Here is a 16,672-nt window from a genome sequence, read left to right as displayed (position 1 = left end):
CAGACTTTGGGAGGCAGGTCAGTCCTCACTTACAGACAGCCCCCCACCTGAAGCAAATACCTGCAACCACACACCACAGAAACACTAACCCAGCAACCAATCCCTGTAATAAACTCCGTTGCCTACTCTGTCCCCATATCTGCTCTAGCGACACCATAAGAGGATCCAACCACATCAGCCACACCATCAGGGGCTCATTCACCTGCACATCTACTAATGTGATATATGCCACCATGTGCCAGCAATGCCCCTCTGCCATGTACATTGGCCAAACCAGACAGTTCTACGTAAAAGAATAAATGGACACAAATCAGACATCAGGAATGGTAACATACAAAAGCCAGTAGGAGAACACTTCAGTCTCCCTGGACACTCAATAACAGATTTAAAAGTAGCCATTCTTCAACAAAAAATCTTCAAAAACAGACTTCAAAGAGAAACTGCAGAACTACAATTCATTTGAAAACTTAACACCATTAATTTGGACTTGAATAGGGACTGGGAGTGGCTGGCTCACTACAAAAGCAATTTTCCCTCTCTTGGTATTGATGCCTCCTCATCAATTATTGGGAGTGGACCACATCTACCCTGACTGAATTGGCCTTGCCAACACTGGTTCTCTACTTATACGGTAACTCCCTTCTCTTCATGTGCCAGTATATTTATGCCTGTATCTGTAATTTTCACTCCATGCATCTGAAGAAGTGGTTTTTTTACCAACGAAAGCTTATGCCCAAATAAATCTGTTAGTTTTTAAGGTGCCACTGGACTCCTCATTATGTTTCTCATAGTCTTTTTGATTGTCTGTTTAAGTGATGACAAGCATAACACAGTGATATGTACAATATTTTGCTTTTCAGCTTCTCTGGTTAATACTTAAACAGTGAGCAATAACTCAGACTTCTGTCACGGGGGAAGTGGAGTTCCAGGTCATTTGTAGAAATCAGTTTTGCTCTAATATGTGGCTCTTTAAATCCGATTCTTAGAATTCCAGTAGTCTGCCTGACTGTGGTATTCAATGATTCAGTGAGGTATGCCACTGGTTTTTAAATTATTATCATTATTATTATTATTATTTATTATTTATTTGTTTTATGTAAGGAGATGGGAAAGTATGAAAACTAATATTAATTTATATCACTCTTATGAGCAGAACTTCAACAAGAAAAGCCCTTTAATTTGTGATATTTAGTTATACTGTATACAGTACATGTAGAAATGATATCCATCTGATAAATTTAGCACTCATCAGTGCAGTTTATCACATACCTATGACTATATCACCTGATCACTAATCCATCTCCCTGAACTTACTCTAACGTTCAAAACGCTTTGGGAGCTTCAAATAAATGCCATTATTTTTCAAACTCAGTCTGCCCCAGAAATATGGAATTTCACCAAAAATTGCATGTGTTAGAGGCCCAGGATGGGCTATTGTCAGCCTTTCTATAATCAAAATGTCATGACTTTCTCTGTGGCCCTGCAGGGCTTAAAATGGAAACTTTATTGGAAGGGGAAATTCCCAGTGGGATCCAGACATTATTTCTAGTCCTGCTAGTGCCTGAGATATCAGATTTTAAAGGAGTGACAAATTTATATACAGAAAAAGTATGCTAGGCTATTTTTGGAAATACGCTATTAGTTGGACTGATGGCAACTAAGGCACTTTGTTTTAGAAGTGGAGTAAAAAGAACAAGTATCCTTATAGAGTTTTTAGAATGCTAAAACATTTCTAAGAAATTTTTTTCTGTAACATATGTGACATATACAGAATGCATGATGGTGCTGTATAAAGGTTTTATCTGCACTCATTTGGGATGATCAGAACAGCTCACTTATGGTCTTGTCACTTGTGAGTAATACAACCACCCAAAACATACAACAAAGCCTCTATATATCAACATCCTGCATGTATTCTCAATATGTAGCACAATAACACAATAAGAATGTTAAATAAATTCCTATAAATGCCAAGATATGTCAGAGGAGGTGGCTAAGCCATGAAAGTCTCAGCTTTGAAATAATTAGGTACTCTGGAACTCCAGCCTGAGATCCTGGTATTTTCAAATCAGACTTTTCATTCTTCTGAGGTAGATGATACTGAATCCCTGTACTTTTTAGGTCATACCTTAAAAACTGAGGGCTTGCCTACCTTCCCTAGGCACATTAAAGCATCTGTGGCACTCTTCATAAACTGTAAGAGTTTGCCCCTGTGTCCTTCTCCAAAATTTCCTTTCTCCCCATTTTTGTAATATGTTGATTAGCTGCCTTCTTGCACCCCTCAGGAAACATTTTTACAGTGGTGCTCTGTGTGTGTGGTTGGTGAAGCCATTTCTGCATTTCTCTGATCTTTTTTTCTTCATCTTCTTGATGTCCTCCTTTTTCTTTTCCTATTGTTATCAGGAAGGGCTGTCTTGCAGAGGTCAGATCAGTTCCAGCAGTGTTTGCAAAAGTGAAAGGACTTAAAAAACAAGGCATAGGTTTAAAACAAGGGATAAGACAGGATCAGAAAGTTTCTCTCAGTAGGAGGTTGCCCTAATTAACTTTGTGGGCAAATATCTCAGAAAGATAAAATCTTATAGCAACAGTTTAGTTATGATATAAGTCACTAAGAGATACAGTGAGTCAAATTGCGCCTAACCTTACCTATTAACATATGCAACTCCAGTGAGGGCACAATTTCAATGGAGGAATATATTTTATTCCACAATGTTATTGAAAATTTACTTTTCTTCTGTAATCCTCTTACTTAACTGTTTCATAGCCGTGATAGTAGGCAACCAGTTGGTTAAAGATTGATGATGAAATTGAGAGAAGCATTAAATTGACAATAAGTTAAATGTATTCCTTCTGACATAAATTACTAATTACATTTTAAAGTGCTACTCACAAAAGAAGAATTGCATGCAGTAAATATTTACAGATATTACACTTGTATACATTTATTATAAAGCAGATAAGTCATTCTATCATAAAAATAAACATCATTTACCTCAAGATGCAGTATTTGAATCAGAACCGGATTTAGGGGCAGGCAACTGGGTGCTGTTTTTGTTGTTAGTGACAAAAGGGAAAATAGAATTTGAAGTAAAATGTGTCAAGTATTCTATATCTTGATTCATTTTTCACTAACCTCCTGGAATGTTCTGGACCTTTGCAGAATCTCATGGAACCTTCCAGACTTTCTAAGAAGTACACTTTTCTTGAACCTCCTAGAATGTTGTCAGCCATGTCCTCACAAAGAGCATAAGCATAAGGAGCGGGGTATCACCAATCAGGGTACATCTACACTACGGGATTATTCCGATTTTACATAAACTGGTTTTGTAAAACAGATTGTATAAAGTCGAGTGCACGTGGCCACACTAAGCACATTAATTCGGCGGTGTGCGTCCATAGTCCGAGGCTAGCGTCGATTTCTGGAGCGTTGCACTGTGGAAGTTAAGGAGCTCAGACAAGCCTACAGAAAACCAAAGCAGCAACGGAAGGTCCGGGTCAGGGCCGAAACATGCCGCTTCTACGCTGAGCTGCATGCAATTTTAGGAGGCTGTGCCCCCACTACCCACCCGTGTCCGGTGATTCTGAGGTGGGGGTTTGTAATCTCAACCATGGCTGAGGATGCTGCGGAGCGGGAAGATGAGGAGGAGGAGGAAGAGGAAGATGACCTTGCAGCGAGCACACAAGCAACTCCGTTTAGCCCAACAGCCAGGAGCTTTTTGTGACCCAGATGGAATTACCCTCCCAGCCCTCCCAAGCCACTAGCCAGACAGTGAAGCCATGAAGCGACCTCTGGTGAGTGTACCTTTGTAAAATATAAAACATGGTTTAAAAGCAAGCGTTTTTTAATGATTGATTTGCCATGAGGGGTTCGAATGCATTCGCGGTCAGTAAAGTTACTGAAAAGTTTGTTAATATGTCTGGGTATGGAGCAGAAATCCTCCAGGGACATCTCCATGAAGCGCTCCTGGAGGTACTCCAAAAGCCCTTGCAGAAGGTTTCTGGGCAAGGCAGCCTTGTTCCGTCCACCATGGCAGGACACTTGACCACGCCATGCATGTAGCAAGTAATCAGGTATCATTGCATGACAAAGCATAGCTGCGTAATGGTCCCGGTGATTGTTTTGGCATTGAAGAAACATCCGTTCTTTATCGTGTTCTGTTATCCTCAGCAGAGTGATATTGTTTCATGGTAACCTGGTTGAAATTCAGGAATTTAATTAGGGGACAGAAAGACGGCCATTTTCCTACTGGGCTGTTGCTTAAAAGAATCCTTCTTGCATGTAGCCAAAGCAGGGGGAGGGGAGGAAAGGATAGCGCTGAGCTTTTTGCGTTGGGCTAGCAGGAAATCTTCCCAGCTACCAGCTACGTGGTAGGACGGGAAAGGGGGGTGATTAGCAGTGATCTTCCATGATACCAGCCATGCGGTGGGGGAAGGGTAAAGCAATCATCCTAGAGAATTGGATGAGGGGGGGCTTGGCTTCTGCTGCTGCATGTTAACAAGGAAAGAACATTCAGAGGGCACTGTGTATATGAAGGCTGGAAGAAAGCCGAAAGACAATGGCTTACATGGCCGCATACAAGCTGAATTCTGATGCCTGGACCTGCGTCTGTGAGATCTGTAACACCAGAGCTGCAGGCACTCAATATTAAGATGCAAAATGCGACCTTGTAGTGAAATCACATGTGCTATGTAAGGTGAATAGTGTTGTTCACTGTGAAAGAGTATAAACCATTGTTTCTGTAAAATGTATCTTTTTTAAATATTTCTCTCCCTTTTTCCCTCCCTCATGCAGCTGCACATTTTTCAAGCCTCCTACTCCATCCCAAAGGCTATCTCAGATAAGGCGGAGGAAAAAGACGACGCGAGATGAAATGTTCTCGAAATCATGAAGTAACCCGCAATGAAAGAGCTCATCTGAATGAGTGGAAGGACATGGTACAAAGTACAGGAAAGATGCCAGTGAACGTGAGGATAGGAGGGACGAACGTGAGGATAGGAGGGACGCTCGAGATGAGAGGTGGCAGCAGGAAAATCAGTGGTGGCGGGAAGTAACACTGGAGCTGCTGCGTGATCAAACTGATATCCTCCGACATCTGGTGGAGCTTCAGAAGAGCAGTGGGTCACAGAGTGCCGCTGCAGCCCCTGTGTAAACCAATCTCACCACTCACCATGTTCCATATCTTCCTCACCCAGACGTGTAAGAAAACGTGGGGGAAGGTTCGTGCACCGCCCACTCCACCCCCGTGGACAGTCCAACCAAAAGGCTGTCAATTACATTGAAATGTGTTTAATGGCCTTTTCCTTCCCTCCGATCCTCCTCCCAAACACACCCAGGATACCTTGTCAGTTCCTGGCCTCTTTTTAAATAATGCTTTTAATATGAATACTGATTTTTAAACGATAAGTGACTTTATTTCCTTAAAGCAAGCTGTAATTGAAGGGGAGGGTGGGTTGCTTGCAGGGAAGAGTCAATAAATGGGGGGCGGGGTTCATGAAGGGGAAACAAAACACAGCAGTCACACGTACCCTGGCCCGTGATGAAACTCGTTTTCAAAGCTTCTCTGATGCTCACTGCTTCATGGTGTGGCTCTTCTAATCGCTCGGTGCTGGCTGTGCGTAATCAGTGGCCAGGTGATTTGCCTCAGCCTCCCACCCCACCATAAAGGTCTCCCCTCTACTCTCACAGAGAGTGTGGACACACAGCAAGCAGCAATAACAAAGGGACACTCGTCTGGCTGACGTCTAAGCGAGTGAGTAATGTGCGCCAGCATGCCTTTAATGGCCAAATGCAACAATTTCACTACAAGGTCGCATTTTGCATCTTAATATTGAGTGCCTGCGGCTCTGGTGTTACAGATCTCACAGACGCAGGTCCGGGCATCAGAATTCAGCTTGCATGCGGCCATGGTAAGCCATTGTCTTTCGGCTTCTCCAGCCTTCATATACACAGTGCCCTCTGATGCTTCTTTCCTGTTAACATGCAGCAGCAGAAGCAAGCCCCCCCCCCATCCAATTCTCTAGGATGATTGCTTTACCCCTCCCCCCACCGCATGGCTGGTATCATGGAAGATCACTGCTAATCACCCCCCCCCCCCCCCACGTGGCTGGTAGCTGGGAAGATTCCTGCTAGCCAAACGCAAAAAAGCTCAGCGCTATCCTTCCTCCCCTCCCCCTGCTTGGCTACATGCAAGGAAGGATTTCTTTTAAGCAAGCAACAGCCCAGTAGGAAAATGGCCATCTCTGTCCCCTTATTAAATTCCTGAATTTCAACCAGGTTACCATGAACGATATCACTCTGCTGAGGATAACAGAGCGAGATAAAGAACGGATGTTTCTTGAAAAACAAAGTTCCCACAGAATTTTTTTTGAAGAGTGCCCTTATGGCAGTGCGGAAGCTCTTATATTTGCCAGCTACTGCGAATCGTCCCCACATCCTGCAAAACTATGCGGTCCCACATCTTCCTATCGTGGGCTTGTTTCCTGGGGCCCAAAATGCGTGTTCAATGGCAGAAACTTGCCCCATTTACAGCAGGATCTCATAGCGCAGAGCCCACGCAAGTTTTCAGATAATTTCCTTGTGTCCATGTCTTCATCACCTCTCGTCGCCGCGGCGTGCCCGTAGCCCACGCCTCCTCCTTGCCTGGCTTGCAGTCCTGGTTCAGCATAGAGCTGCACGAGAATCGCGCGAGGTGTTAGTTATTGTTTAAACAAAGGCCACGATTGGCGGTATTGATCTGAGCAGGGTTTCGCATGCTTGCTGTTTGCCGTGCTATGAGTGGCTCGTTTGCACAGTTTTTTTTATCTTTTTTATCACCCAGGAAAAAAAAAAAAAAAAAAAAAAAAAAAAGGTGCGAATGCGCTGTCTGCTGCCTTTCACAAAGTGAGGTGAGGCTTGTACCCAGAACCACCCGAGACAATGATTTTTGCCCCTATCAGGGCACTGAGGCTGTCAACCCAGAAAATCCCAAGGGGCGGGGAGAACTCATCTCAGGAACTACGATATCCTACGTGGGATGCTAACTCACTCTGCACTGCACTGAGTCCCTGGTGTGGTCTTTTTCCATCACAGCCTTGGAAATTTTTTCAAATATTTTTTCATTTCGTCTTTTGGAATGAAGTTCTGTTAGCATGGAATCCTCTCCCCATATAGTGATCAGATCCAGTACCTCCCGTGTGGTCCATGCTGGAGCTCTTTTTCGATTCTCAGGAGACTGCATTGTTACCTGTGCTGATGAGCTCTGTGTGGTCACCTGTGCTGATCAGAGCTCCACGCTGGCCAAACAGGAAATGAAATTCAAAAGTTTGCGGGGCTTTTCCTGTATACCTGGCCAGTGCATCCAAGTTCAGATTGCTGTCCAGAGCGGTCACGGTGGTGCACTCTGGGATACCGCCCGGAGGCCAATACCATCGATTTGCGGCCACACTAACCCTAATCCGATATGGTAATACCGATTTTAGCGCTACTCCTCTCGTCGGTGAGGAGTACAGAAACCTATGTAAAGAGCCCTTTATATCGATATAAAGGGCCTCGTAGTGTGGACGGGTGCGGCGTTAAATTGGTTTAACGCTGCTAAAATCAGTTTAAGCGTGTAGTGTAGACCAGGCCTCAGTCAGTGAGATATAAGAACAAAGTGAGAGCCCAGCTGCAATATTGTGAACCTTGTTTTACTGTGTAATTGTGAAAGTGTACTTGTGGTTTAAGACTTGAAGACTGTAAGTAGCAACTAATAAAGGACATATTTAATGAGATGCCAGAGATATCTATCAAACCGCTATCTACACAACAATATAAAATAAATACTGTTACTACTTTTGCCGTACTTAACACATAATGTTTTATGACTTTCTATGCAGAACATAGACTTTTGCTCTCCCTACTACTGTCTGTTTTCAGGATCTCAGTATAGGAAGCAAAAAGCTCAATTGCAATCTAATCTGCAGCAAGGGGCAAATTTGATGGGAAAATATCTGAAACAGAACAACATAGCTCAAGCTTTAGGCAGTAGCAATCATCCCAGTACAGAAGAAATTGAGGAGCGAAGCTTAAGTGACAGAAGTCCTATTACTAAGGAATTAGCAGGTTTACCTGAACATAAGGAATGGAAATGTGAGAGAAGTGATGGAAAATCATCCAGGTTTCCTGGCAGTGTAGGAAGAGTGATGATGATGAAGAACATGGTTACATGAAAAAGAGAGAAATGATGAAGAATCAACCTCGCTTGATGACAGAAACAGCAGTGAGAAAAATTGCAGACCACAAATTGATACATCAGATCCTACTTTATGGCCAGCTATCCTAAACAGTGTTGTTATTGATTGTACAATTTTGAATGGGCCGGGCAAAATCGAGAATATCTTTCCAGTTAAAGAGCGAAAGCAACACTTGTCAAAGCCATGCTGCTAAAGAGAACTCAAGAACAGTGAGAAACCAAATCAGCATTGGCTAGTTCACTCAAAATAAACTGACAGTGTGTTCTGGTTTTGTTGCAAAAAATTTGACAAGAATGCCAAATTACTGCTTGCACTTTCTGGGTACAATTACTGGCATAACTAAGCTGATGCTCTGAAGCAATATGAAAAGTCACCCAGCCATTTTACGGCCCACTCCAAATGGATTCTGTGGCATCTTATAGACTAACAGACGTATTGGAGCATGAGCATCCGACGAAGCAGCCGATGAAGTGAGTATTCACCCACAAAAGCTCATGCTCCAAAACATCTGTTAGTCTATAAGGTGCCACAGGACTCTTTGCTGCTTTTACAGATCCAGACTAACATGGCTACCCCTCTGATACTTGACTCCAAATGGATGGAGGTCAAGTCAGGGCTCAAGCTGAATAAATGCATAGATGCAGAAAACTAGTGCATTATTTATGTAGAAACTCAGCACTGGAGAAACATGCTGGAGCATCTGATCTCAATTACCCTCTTCCTTGCAAAGAATAATTTGGCTTTTCGGGGCTCATCGGATAAGTAGTTCACTGAACATAATGGTAATTTCCTTGGTTTGGTAAAGCTCCTTGGGAAATATGATAATGTCATGCATAAGCACCTATGTCAAGTAATTTATAAAGAAGCTATAGATCATCACTACAGCAAAATAATTCAAAATGAATTGATTGACTGTTATGGCAAGAAAAGTGCTTGGTAACATATTGATGTGGCTTGGCAAAGCAAAGTGCTAGGCCGCAATAATGGTCTGCACTCCCAACATTAGTCACAGTGAAAACATGCCATTTAGAGTAAGATTTATTGACAACAGGGATGGCTGTGTCCAAATAGAGGAAGACTTTTATCTGTTTCTGGTCTGTGGCTGACTCCACTGGAAAAGGCTTACCAGAACTGTTTATGAATGTTTTGAATGAGAATAAATTAAAGCTTCAGGACTGCTGTGGCCAAAGCTATGACAACAATGCGAACATGAAGGGGAGAAATAGTGGCAGCCAGGCAACAATTCTTCTGTTGACTCCAAGAGCTTTCTTCTTGTCTTGTGGCTTCCATTCCCTCAAACTGGTTGTATCAAATGCAGCATCATCTTCTTTAGATTTAGTATCTCTCTTCAGAGTACTGCAAAGGATATACGTCCTGTCTTCAGCTTCTACTATCAGGTGGAAGATCCCCATGGACAATGTTACAGATCTGACACTTGCTGGAAGAGCCACATTGACAGCATAAGGCCAGTGACGTACCAAATGACTGAAGTTTAAAACCCCTGATGGAACTGGTGCAGTCGAGGAAAGCTCAGGCCAGAATCCGACATAAGGTTGAAAGCCTGGCAAATCAGATCAAATTTCTGGTCTCAGTTGTAGTTTGTCCTGTCCCAAGTAAACATTGTAAGCAAGGTATTGCAAACTCAGTTGATGGACAACACAACCACTACTTTGATGAAAAGCTGCCTTGATTTTGTCATGGCCGACAGAGACAACAGATTTGAAGATGCCATCACTGCTGCCAAAGAAATGGTGGGAAACTTAGGAGTTGAGCCTGTCCTCAAGGAAACTCATATTCATTGGAAGAAAAGACAGTTTGGTTATGAAAGCAGAGATGAGGTGATGGGAAGCTCAGAAGAAACATTCAAGAGGAAGATTTTTTGCTTGCTCGTTGACACTGCTCGAGTGTCCAGCGAAGAAAGGTTTGGGCAAATGAAGCACCATAAAAAGACCTGCGGGATTTTGTATGACCTTTGTGAGATGCCAGGAGACAGGGAGAAAACTCTTGAACAATTTGTATGGACCTCCACTGGAAGCTGACACATGGGGAATGTTTGGATGTCAATGATAAAGACCTCTATGTTGAATTGGACGATATCCATCATGTTTTGCGAGACGAGAAGCACTCGCCACTCCAAGTTCTCCGATTCATTCATGATACATAGCTGAAGGATACTTTTCCTAATGTGTGGATAGCTTTGAGGATTCTGTTAATGCTACCAGTCACAGTTGTGAGTGGTGCATGCAGCTTTTCAAAACAGGCTTGTCAAAAAATATCTTTGATCGATGATGGCTAATGAGAGATTGATATCGCTTGCTATTTTATCACTTGAAAATGCCATTGGCCAATCTTTGAATCTCTCTGACACTGTACTTCAGTTCGCAAGGGCAAAGGCAAGAAAAGCAATCTTTTGAACTGAAGGATTAGGGTTAACATTCTAAGGTTATCACCTTCTGTAATACTATTTACACTAACCCTATTTACTGTACTGTAACACTGTTTAATACTGGTCCACCCAATGCTGGTGCAAAGTTCAATTTCTTGATGTTAGTACATGTCAGTTATTCGTAAAAAAATTTAAAAGTTTCTATAAGCTGAAAGGAAATTTTTTTAAATTTGCTTATATACAGCATTAATAAATACAGTTTTACAGATCCTAGTGTGCAAATATATCATCTTATATGACAGGGATAAATCATGCATGCAAAATGTGAATCAGTCATGAAATAGGCTACAAATGCAATAAAAAATAAGGAATTCAAAAGTTTAACAAATGGAGGGGGTGCCGAAGACTATCCTCATCCGGAATGCCATTTGATCTAGGTCTCTGATTTGAATTCTCTTAAAAATTATTAAATGAACATGTAGTCATAAAATTGCATGCACATACTGTTAATGCTTAGTTTATATGCTAAAGGTCAAAATCAATGGCTTATCAGATTTTTGAGTATTTTTGAATGTCTGTTATGGAGAATTAGATTGATGGTCAGGTACTCAGGATGTATATCAATATTCTGATTACTACCCTTCTAAGTGGTTCTTTATTATACTAAAATACGGCAAAATCCAAGTTTCTGATCTCTTTTACAACTGTTAGCATACGTAGCCTGGTTTGGTTTAGTAAAAAAGAATTAGTCTGCTTCTGCAAGGTGCAATGTAGGAGCCATGATTATAATGTTTAGTCAGATTTTTTTTTATCTTTTACCCAACCTAGCTTATCAGATGGTTCAGCGGCCTTGAGTAATTATTGTGGGGTGGAAGCCACCGTGACAAAATCAGGATGGGCAGCTGTGAGAGAGTGGTGAAATGGTAAAGCCCCTTTTTCCTATAAACTGAGAAGGGGTTAACTCTGGTTAGAGAGGAGGAGAGACAAAATGCTGCAGGGCTGGTGGCAGCAGGGAGATAGGCTTCTCCAGAGAGAGAGAAGCTACTCCCCAAGACCCCCAAAGCAGAGCCCCTGATTAGGGGACAGACTGATGTGCCCTGGGGCCAACAGCAGGACAACACTACCCCAACAAAAGGGGGTGGGGAGAGGAAGGTATTCCCCTTTTGTGCTTGTAAATTGATTTATTTTTGTTTGCTGATGGAACCCTCCCTGGGCCTGCCTTGAGGCCTACCTTGAAAGTACTGATAAGAGAATACAGAGGGGAAAGACAAATACTGTCTAGAGTGAGGCTGAAGTATGGTCATGAAGTCCTTTGCATCTCTTTCAGAGATGGTGGTGGAAGGGAGAGGACTCTCTGGGTGCAGATGAAGTTAACTGCATTTTGATATATAACACACTGTTGCGAATGTGCAGGACCAAATTCTGGTTTCACTTATGCCAGTCTAAAACAAAAGCATCTCCACTGAAGACAATAAAGTATGATTTCAGTTTTACACTAATAAGATCAGGGTCTAGCCCAGAGATAGTAAACAAAATCTGTTTGCAGTAGGGTGACCAGATGATAACTTCAAAATATCGGGATCGCCGCAGGGGGAGCACCTTTTCAATTGTTATACTCACTGCATCCAGGTCTTCGGTGCTGGGTAATAAATCTTGCCACCAAAGAAAGAAGTACCCACTGCTGAAATGCCGCCGAAGACCGTCAGCGACTGAAGGACCTGCCACCGAAGACAGATGTGCCAGGTGAATATAACAATTAAAAAGGCGCTCCCGCGGCCTCTAACTGCTGCCAAAGCTGAAAAAAAACAACAAATAAATAAAAACGGCCCACCACACCCAAAACAAAATATCGGGACAAATGGCATCCCGACCGTGCTTCGGTCATGACGCGGGACAAACTGCTCAATATCAGGACAGTCCTGGTTTTATTGGGACGTTTGGTCACCCTAGTTTGCACGTATATAATAATTGTTGGACTATCATCTCTAGGTCAGATCCTAAAATATGATTTTGGCCTAAGTTAGCATAGTGAATCTTACGTCTTCTTTCTTAAATGAACCGCATAGCTAGAGAGAAGATTATACATACACTTTCTTTCCCATTATTTTAGTGTAGTATGTGTGTAACAATTTGAGTTTCATGAAAAGTATATTCACATTTAAATATAGACTGCTTGACATCTCTAATGAGTCCATTAAATATCCTTGCATGATTAGTTCATAACAAAATCAAAAGGTAGTGCTAAAAGCTCTTTTTTACTTAGGTTCTGGTTCTGCAGTGGTGCAATGGTAGTGCAAATTTTTGCAGAATCAGGGCTTCAGAATGCAGCAAAGGAAAAACAATAGTCAGCAAAGTATGATTGATTGATCTTGCATTCTTAGTCAAGCAAGTGCATCCGAATCCCTTTTGGATAACCTTCAAAATATGGTTAATTATTTTGGTATGGCTTAAGATCAGAACATATTAGTGTGAGTTCTGCTAGTTAATTTATCAGATTTTTAACTCAACCTCCAGCCTTCAATCTCAATAATCAGTAATTCTGATAATCCTGTGCTATCTATTGTAATATTATTTTTCCCAGTGACCATGTAATGCCTTAGTAAGAAAATGAAAACTAAATGGCCCTCCTTGGGTGCTGCACACTATCTGTATTTATTAATTGTATGGCTTATTATTGATATAGTGTCTCATGATCAGTGCTTTGCAGAACAAGTAAAAAGTCCTATTCTTAGTTTTTAGCAATATATGTATTGATTTTCACACTGTCCCTCCCATAAGCTCTATACCCAATGCATCTGAATGGAGTGAAAATGGAGTCCATTTCCCCATCTCCCACAAAAGTCCCTGGGTGAAGTTCTGGCCCCTTTTGAAGTCAGTGGCACTAGTTTCCGATAGGCAGGTGAGCAAGGCTTTGCTTAGGCTAGGACTTTATTCCTAAAATTTCCCAATATTGCAACTGCTGGTTCAGCTTCCTCAGTGCTAATAAAGGTTGGAGCATTAATGTAGCCGGTGCTGGCAGCCACCGGTGATTAAAGTACTGTCTTGTGTAAACTGGCTCAGGGTTAGATGACCTGTGGCCTAAAATGCCAGCAACTACACTAGCACTCCCATCATTGCTACCTCCTGTGGCACTGAACCTATAGTCTCAATGCTGGGAAATTTTGTCAGAAAAATCTAGGGCATAATCTTACCTCCATTGTTATTGTGAGTTTTGCCATTGTGAGTTTTACCATTGACTTAATGGAGCCAGAATTGCTCTTTTAGTGTAGAGATCACTTAATAGCCACTCTTAATTTAATCTGCACTTATACTAAAAATTACCACCAGGAGTGCAGGGAGTTGATGATGATCTCCCACTCTGAACTATAGGTTTCATAGAGTCATCTATTTTAAGGACAGTAAGGACCATTATGATCATCTAGTCTGACCTCCTGCATGACACAGGCCATAGAATTTCACCCAGTAATTACAGCATCAAGCCTGTAACTTCTTGTGAGAGTGGATGTGCTGAGTCTCTTTGCTCTGTTGGAAGTTGTCTTTACTGAGTCACAGGGCCGTCCTTAGGCATACACAGCTGTGTAAGGTACCCAAAAATTTGGGGCACCACCCTCGCTGGCTGCAGCACGACCCCTCCCTGACCCCCTTGTCTCTCCTTTCTGCCACTCACTCCTCAGCCAGTCAGCTAAGGCCTCGGGCTCAGGCAGGGCATCTTGGGGCCAGGAGCGAAAGTTTGTATGAGAGTGAGCAGGGAGACCCAGGTCAGGCTGGGAACAGAGCACGGGGGATACCTGGAGGGCTGAAAAGATGGGGGTGGGGGCTGAGCTTGGGGAGTAGAACCGGGCATAGGACTTTGGGGAGTGTGGGGACGGAGGAGGAACTGGGCTGGGAATGGTGGGGGGAGCTGGGCTGGGAAGGGAAAAGAGCAGGGAGATGTTCTTTGTCTGGCTCAGTGAGCAAGCAGTGAATGCACTATGGCCTCCTTGGGAGCAGGTTGATGGCCCAGGGGGAGAGCAGCTGTTCCAAGCAGCCCCACACTGTACCTGCACCTCTCCCCTCTTCTGCCCACATGCCCTGCCCCGCCACCAACTCCCTGCAATCTCTCTCCTAGTCACCTTTTCACTCCACCTCCCTCTTCACTGAAGTTTAAGCCTAGGCACCAAGGATCCCCTTTGGACTTTCACCTTTTCCTCTCCTCCCTTCCCCAGCAGCCAGATCAGCAGGCTGGGAGGAGGGAGAGGCACACACACGAGCTAGATGGAGAGGAGGAAAATTTAAAGGAAAATAAAAGAAGGTGGTGTTTGCTTTTCCTGCCCATTCACAATATTCCGGTGTCAACAGAAGGAAACTGACACTAAAACAAAAGGGGTGGGGGAATGTACCTGGAGCAGAAAAGCAGCAATCAGGGCTGCAAAATGCAAGGGAGGGAGTGACTTCTTAGCTGGGGAAGAAGATGGACTTGCATTTGACAAGGCTGGAGTAGCTAAAAACTTTTATTTAGGAGAAAGGGACATGATTTTTTTTCTTGTGGATACAGGGCTGTCTCTCAAGCCGGTAGCATTCTGAAGGAGGGAGAGTTCTAAACAGTGCAGAGTTGTGGGATTTTAAAGTTCTCTTCAAGAATGCAGCACCACCTTCCTCACCCATGGGAAAAACCTTTTAAAAACTGCCTTAAATAATCCAAAACAAGAGCCACTGTTCAAATGAGACTTGGCTGGTTATGGCTCCAGCCCCACCATTGAAGCGTTGTTGAAACTGCATGCCGAGTTATACCCAGTACAATCCCACTGAGCCGTATGTGGCAACCAGGTGTGTAAGTCACAGCAGAAAAAAAGACTGGTCCCTGGATATAATTCCTTTTCTTATTAAACTGCATATCCCAAGCACCTCTTTACTTTTCAGGATTCGAGGGAAATGCTCTATTTTAGGGAGAATGAAAGATCATTTGGGAGTTGATGGCCCAGAGGGATGGCAGGCAAGGGACTGGATGAGGGCTGGACTCAGCCATTGGTATCAACTATTTATTTTTAGTCATTCAAATGGATTTTGGGTCATGGCTGACATCCCAGCCATCATGTAAAACGCTTCCCTGTGGCCTTTTGACATGCACACAGGGTGATCTCCCACCTCTATGCAGCCAGTGACCTATGCTTGCCACTGCTAGGCTGGAGCCTCCACGTTTATTTATTGACAAAATTTGCATAATTTTGTAGAATTTTAAAATATTGTGCACAGAATTTAATTTTGGGGGGCTGAATTCCCTCAGGAATATGGGGTGCTGGGCATCTGGGGCTGTGAGAAGGGTGGTGAGCAATGTGGGGGCTGTGAGTGGGAGATCTCTGGGTCAGGGGCTACTGGGCATGGTGGTTGCTGGGCATAAGAGGGATACAGGGCAGAGGGGCAGTGTGGCAGAGCATGCTGGCAGTGCAGGGCTGGGGATGAGACGCAGGTGGGAGGGAAGTGCAGGGGTTGGGGTGAAGGCGGCACTGTGTAGAGGTTAGGGGTGAAGGCGGCACAATTAAACTGTTTTTAATAAAGTGCAAGTTGTCTAATGTTTGTGTTGCTAAGAGCAAGTCAGGCCTTGGGGCACCAGTTTAATAATGCTGCATAGGGCCCCATAAATCCTAAGGATGGCCCAACTGACTCACATTTTTCTGATTGCTCAGCAGTTTGCTTATTTATACAGAGGGTTTTCAGATTTCCTGCTTCTAAAGCAGTCAAGAAAGAAACAATTGAAGAAGACACAATGATGACCAGTGGAGAAATACTTAAGCCCATGCAATCGGAGAACAGGCTGTGTACTCTGGCCTGCTCAGTTCTGGCTTCTTACACTCAGTGATGCAGTACAAGAACATCTGAGGGAAAGGGGAACTTTGTTTTTGTGGAAAACTAATTTTGAAACTACTTATTCTTGAAGTAAGAATATATACAGTAAGCAGTGCAGGGCAAAATGGATACCATCATACCCCTTTTAACCACTGAATCCTAGTTCTTTTGAAAATACTCAGGGCAAGTCCAATCTGTTAACAAAACCAATGGGTTTTGCAGATAGAGGTTGTAAACTTGGAGGTCTCACTG

Source organism: Chelonoidis abingdonii, chromosome 6 (assembly GCF_003597395.2).
Source record: "Chelonoidis abingdonii isolate Lonesome George chromosome 6, CheloAbing_2.0, whole genome shotgun sequence".
Classification (NCBI taxonomy): Eukaryota; Metazoa; Chordata; order Testudines; family Testudinidae; genus Chelonoidis; species Chelonoidis abingdonii.
Note: the sequence above shows the minus strand (reverse complement) of the source record.